The sequence below is a fragment of the Egretta garzetta genome, unplaced genomic scaffold, assembly GCF_000687185.1.
Source record: "Egretta garzetta isolate BGI_Z169 unplaced genomic scaffold, ASM68718v1 scaffold467, whole genome shotgun sequence".
In the NCBI taxonomy this organism is placed as follows: domain Eukaryota; kingdom Metazoa; phylum Chordata; class Aves; order Pelecaniformes; family Ardeidae; genus Egretta; species Egretta garzetta.
Genome location: NW_009260196.1, coordinates 1,492,058 through 1,498,344, shown reverse-complemented (window position 1 = coordinate 1,498,344; position 6,287 = coordinate 1,492,058).

The window sequence follows — 6,287 nt, the reverse complement described above, 5'->3', positions numbered from 1 at the left end:
GCAGAGACCTAGCGTTCCTTACTTTAGGTATAGGGGCGCACCCTAACCGTGAAGCTGTTCCCCGAGTTGTGTTGCTCGGAAAGTGAGGCGCGTGGCAGCTGGATGACACTGCAGATGATTTAAAACCGAAAGCGAGCAGCATATTTCATACATGGCCATAGAGAGGGCGAGGCAGGAGGATCGGGCAGCAGGGATCGCTGGAGCACTGGTGCCACCTGCTGCCCCCCCCATGGTTTGGCTAGGGGGTCTCAGTTAATGAGGCTTTTGCCGCCCTTTCATGAGCTCCAACCTTCTCCTTGCTTTAAATCTCAGGGAGCAGAAACATAGAATCATAAAATAGTTTAGGTTGGAAAAGACCTTTAAAATCATCAAGTCCAACCGTTACCCTAACCCTGCCATCCCACCACTAAGCCGTGTGCCTAAGCACCACATCTACGCGCCTTCTGAATACCTCCAGGGATGGGGACTCAACCAACTCCCTGGGCAGCCCATTCCAATGCTTAACAACCCTTTCAGGGAAGAAATTTTTCCTAATGTCCAATCTAAACCTGCCCTGGCACAACTTGAGGCCATTTCCCCTCATCCTATCACCCATTACCAGGGAGGGGAGACCAACACCCACCTCACTACCCTCTCCTTTCAGGCAGCTGTAGAAGGCGATAAGGTCTCCCCTCAGCCTCCTTTTCTCCAGGCTAAACAATGCCAGTTCTCTCAGCTGCTCCTCATCAGATTTGTGCTCCAGACCTCTCCCCAGCTTTGTTGCTCTCCTCTGGAACATCTCTCTTCCTCTTGCCTGTCCGGTTCAAAATATCCAACTCGATCTCCAAAGCAAACAATGCTCAAATCCAGTCTTGCCAGGATGTTATTGCCATTAATATTCCCAGGCTAGGTGTCAGAATTAGTATCTTATTTAACTGCACCTTCATTTTTCCCCAAAGCTGCTGAGCTTTGCAGAAACAAACCCGCACTCACGCAGGGATGGGAGAGTTACCCAGCCTGCACTTTCAGAGCATCTGGGCAGAGGATGAGGAAGGTGTCCTGCACTGAGCTACATCTCCTTAGGTTTCTCCATTAAGCTTTACACCCTGCACCGGGATCGTCAGGTATGTGGGAACAAGCTCTCCTTGGAGTCACACCGGTGATGACAAGGCACTGCTGCGGTACACTGCCACACGTTACACCGGCAGAATTTGGTCACCTTGTCATGCCAGAGTAATAGCATGACACCAGAGTAAAAGGAGGGCACAGATTAACACAGAAACAAACTCGTGAGAAAACACTAACAGTGGTGAACACCGCAGTTTGGACGGCATGAGATGCCCAGAGTAAAGCCTCAGTTCATGTAAATCATGGTAACAACGTGGACTTCAGCTCTGGTGACTTGCACGGGACCTGTGTCATTCCTGTGCACGTGGTGCTGCAGGCCAAGCAGTGGCATGTAACTGTGGCTCTGTGGGTAGAACTGAGGAGGGAGCCACCCAAAACTCCCTCTGCAGCACCCTCTTTCCAGGAGCGGAGCCTTCCCTCAGCAGGGCCAGAGCAGGGAGAGCCTTACTGAACGCCCCCTGACAGCGGTCACATCAGGCACACACATTCCCCAACAGAGCCATCCGGTGGTCCTTCCAGGGCTTTTAAAAATCTGAGAAAAACGTGGCCGTGTTTGTTACTTTTACCCCTGCAAGACATTTGCTGGTTGATGCTCACCTTGCTACTCTGGGTCCTTCCCTGGAGAAACCCACAGTTATCTTTACAAACGCAAAGCGGCTGATATTTAGGGGCACGCGGTACCCACCACCCCTCTTGCCACCCACAGGGCAGGCTGGGGGAACAGAGCCAAACTGGCCAGGTTCACCCCCACAATGAGACAACCGCTCCCGGGGTCCTCATCCCAAACAAGGGGAAGAAAGAAAGAGGGAGGGAGAACACCACGCCGCTGGGTATTAGGCTGCATCAACAAGCGCTAGAGATTCAGACGGGCCTTTTGAAAGAGAAAAAAATGCACATTCAAAACATCTAATGCAGTGCACCACGCGTATACCAACAGGCCAGGACTACACATACAGCGCGCCCGTTCCCGGCCTGACACCCAGCTTAGCATCCACAGACACTTCCCTTCAAGGTCTGTGCACTCAGATTTATTAGGCAGCTTTATGGACTGATACTTCCTCACATTTTACTCGTTCGATTAATTCAGCTGGCATCTCTGATCTCGCTTCCACTATTAACGGTTTCTCTTGAATGGGATGACTCTGTAGTCTCACCATTCATGTGCTCGAGTCCGATTTTACATCAAAGATGCCCTGGGTTTTATACTGTCAGAAGCAATTTTGTCCCAGAAGAATGAAGATTGTGATTATCCCAGGAGGAAAGCTGTCAACTCAGCTCTGTGTAGGAAAAACTGCTGTCTATGAAAGCTTATACTGGACACCCTTTGGCAGACTGCCCTCTTAAAAAAAAAGTCCACTGTTACCTACATGAAAGACTTTTTCTAAGAGTATTTGTTTGCTGACTTGATTCGTATAGCAAATTCAAATGAGAAGAAAGAATAAGTATGTCTTTTTTCATAAGCACTCATTTTTGCAGGGCAATGTATAGAAAAGCAGTAAAGGGAAGGGTAAGGAAGGCATGTTTTGAGAAGGGACTGACAGACACTGAGCTTTGATGATGCTCTATCTCTCCATTAGAACCAAAACATTGCTGGATCATATGTTTTCAAGAAATGACCGAGCCTCGGTTCAGACTCTCCATAAGCCTCCATGACTGCTCCAAACATAGGGGGCTCTCCCAGCTTTTGCTCACTTCAGCAGGTTTTGTTCAAGAAAGACCACCATGGTCTGCCCCATAGGTATCTGCACTTCAGAGGTGGGACACTACGGTGCCAGCTCCCAGGGAGGCAGCTCCCTCAGGCTACCCATGATGCTGGACCCTTAAGCAGGCTGACAGCAAGCTGGTTAAAAACCAGCGCACACCATATTTTGTGCAAAGAGCTGGCTTGCTACAATCCCAGCAGCATCCCTGTTGTGCTTGCGGGATGGGAAGAACATCTTGCAGAGGTCGCTTTTCATGTACTTAGGAGCATGGGACACTTCCCCGCCCCATAAATCAGCTTTGTTTCCAGCTGAGCCAATGTGGTCATCTGGGAATTTTAACACTAACAAAACCTCATCTGGTTCAAGGATTTTCTTTTTCTTTTGACTTGTTTTCTAAAAGTACCCCAGAAGAAAAGACTGCCAACGAGCAAACCTGGTTTGCCCTTGTTGACATGAGATCTAGGAAATGAACCAGGCACAAGAAACGCCCTGTCCCCAAAGACTGAAGGACAAGGATTTGGGGTATGATGTAACGACGCACTTGAGCAAGACCTTAGTACCCACTGATTTCAAGAGAACCCCAGTACAAGCTTACAGTGGAATATGCATTCCAGTAGTTTACTGGTTCCAGGCTTAATTACATGATATGCAGTAAGAGATAAGGAAAAAAAAAACCCAAAATTGTTAAAGACGAAAAGAAGAAATCTGAGTACCAAAGTCAAAAGGTAAAGCAGGTAAAACAATTAGAAAATAGCTATTTTTGAAAATTCTACAGTGCAAACTGTAAGCCGTCATACTGTTCAGAAACACAGGTTTCTCTCTCTTTAAATGCATGCCTTCCAGGCTTAATCTAATATGGTGGTATTTCATATAACTTAAAAAAATCTGCTTAAAAAAGTGGCAGGACAGGGTACATTTCTATTACTGGAAATGGAATTTTAAGCACCGAGTTTATCTTGTCAGTGTAGCTCAGCGGTGGTGGGAGCTCGCAAGAGGTGAAGTGGATCACTAATTGCCAGCAAGCACAACAATAAACTGACAAGCACAGGAGCTAAAAGCCTTTGGAGGGGAGATGTTTCAGTACAGCAGGGACTGTTGGAACAGGTAGTTGTTCTCTGCACTTCAGCTTCTCCCACAGTTCAGCAGCAATTGCCGGACTTTTGTTTCTCTGATCCCAAAAAGGAGCACACTGGGGGTGGTTTGGGCCAAATCAGAGACAGGTACATACCTGTACACCCTACTGCCAATGCCAGCTCCACCCTGCAAATCTCACAGCTCTGTTTATGCTACATTTTTCCATGGCTCCAGACAGCCACAGTTTTAATTGGACCAGCTGATTGTTTGGGGTTTTTTAACCCTTTTTATTTATTATTTCATTTTATGATGCTAATCTTGGCAATGGAGAACCCGTGTGACTTCAAATTACAATATCAAAATACACATCAGCTAATGTAACAAATAGCCATTCTCCTAAAATTAGGCAACCTACCATAAACAATCAACCAAATTAAACCCATGCTCCTCCTCTCTTCCTTTTGGCCCGAGCTGCTCCCCAAACATCTAAGGAAGAGACTCCTCACATGGGGAAGGTTGATGGATGCAGGAAGGCGAGAGGGGGTACGTACCAACCCTGCCCTGGGCTTTCAAACCCTGCCATGCGTTTCCCTCCTCTCAAAAGGTGAGCACCAGGCAGCAAAATAGAACACCAACCTTGGCCAGCTGTGACAAGGAAATTCTAAAAGTGGCGGGGGGGCTAACTGGACACAAGTTTTTCCTTCTGAAGAATTGCCATCACTGGCAGGAAGAAACTAAAAGGAAGGGAGAAAGGGACCTTGGGTGCTTTGTTCTGTTTAGGACTTGCCTCCTGGGGCTTCCTCCACACACCCCCAAGTCCTCAGCTATTAGAAACAACAGCAGAAAATGAATAAAGAATTTCAGGAGCACGTGAAAACCCTAACGCCCTCTAATTTCAACAGCTGCGCAGAAAGTGCATTTTTTTTTCCTTTTTCTTGTTTTGCCACTGCTTTTCCTGCATCCCTTGACATGAAGTGACTTAAGCCAAGCCCTGATCCTGCAAGCAGCTCGTGCTGGCAGCATGGTTACAGCAGGCGAGTCAGTGGCTGTATCCACGTATGCAAATCGGAGGCTCTGGAATGGTAAGCCTTTCCAGCCTCAGTCCCTCAGGAGAGAGGCTGGGTCTTAAACTTCTTCTGGAAAGCACCCTCAGGACTTGGGCTGGTCTATCCAAGGGGTCCACAGGCAAGGCTTGAGTCTGGGCAGGTCAGGATCTCCCAGCAGTGACAGCAGGCAGGGTAGAGGGAAGGGGTGAGCTGACACACACTGCTACGGCGCATTTTGTGTTTTTCTTCCAAGTTTAGGCTATTTGCTCAGAAGGTTATTTGTGAATTAAGCAAGCTAGTTTTATGGCACATAGCATCTCATAAATTCCCCCAGATCCCACTGGACCACTCCATAAAATGCTTACATATGCTACTGACTGTCAGAAAAAGAAATTATTTCCAAATAGTCTGAATGCTTGCTATCACTAAAATAACCCAAAGTGAGGTTTGTGGAGGTTCTCATCGCCTTGGCCATTACCTCAGCACTGAAGCTTACTGCTGCACGATAAAAGATACCAAGTATTGTATTTCCCACTGAGGTTACTGGTTTTACAGTCTAAAAGAAAAGTGCAAAATAACGTGCCAGACAGAACTTTAAAAGCATTTTTGTTTAAGGTAATTATGATCTCTATTTATGCCTATTAAATTACAAAGATTAATATTAAAGAACACACAAAAACTGCCAGAAGGCAACACCTGAGCTGTGTATATTTAACACCCGTGCTGTTTCTAAAGTAACTGCTCACTCATCTCCTTCAAGCTGCCTAGATAATTGCAACTTTTTTTATCTAGAGTTCATTTGAAATGGCAGAAAGCAGGGATTTCCTACTCCCTAGCCTGGGAACGCTTGGTGGACTTTGATCCATTGTTTACACACTGTATCTTTGATAAGGCGTTACAGTACGGCGAGATTTTCTTTGCCTAAGCACAGTGGGATGTTTGCTGGAGTCATGGCCGTGCCAGCTTTTCCATTTGAATATTGCACACACACAATTGTCATAGTTTTCCCGAGTCACAAATCATTGTAGATAAATAAGAATATATTTTAATATTTGTATTACTTGGACATACACATGCTACCTAGCTCCTAGGGGGAGCAGTAGCGCTGACATTTACTGCTATAATTTTCTTTTCAAATTTCTTCAAAGGTCCATTTCCTCAGTGTTTCAGCTCAGAAACAATACTGTAAAGTGAGTATCCAAAAAAAACCCCTCTACATACTGCCCAAACTTTTTGTAGGCCAAAAAAGCTTATCCTCAAGTTGCAAGGAAATACTAGAAAATGAATTAAATGAAAACAGCTAAACCAATTTAGCAAGACCCTTGGTGGCTCATGCTGAATTAAGACAAAGTTTGAG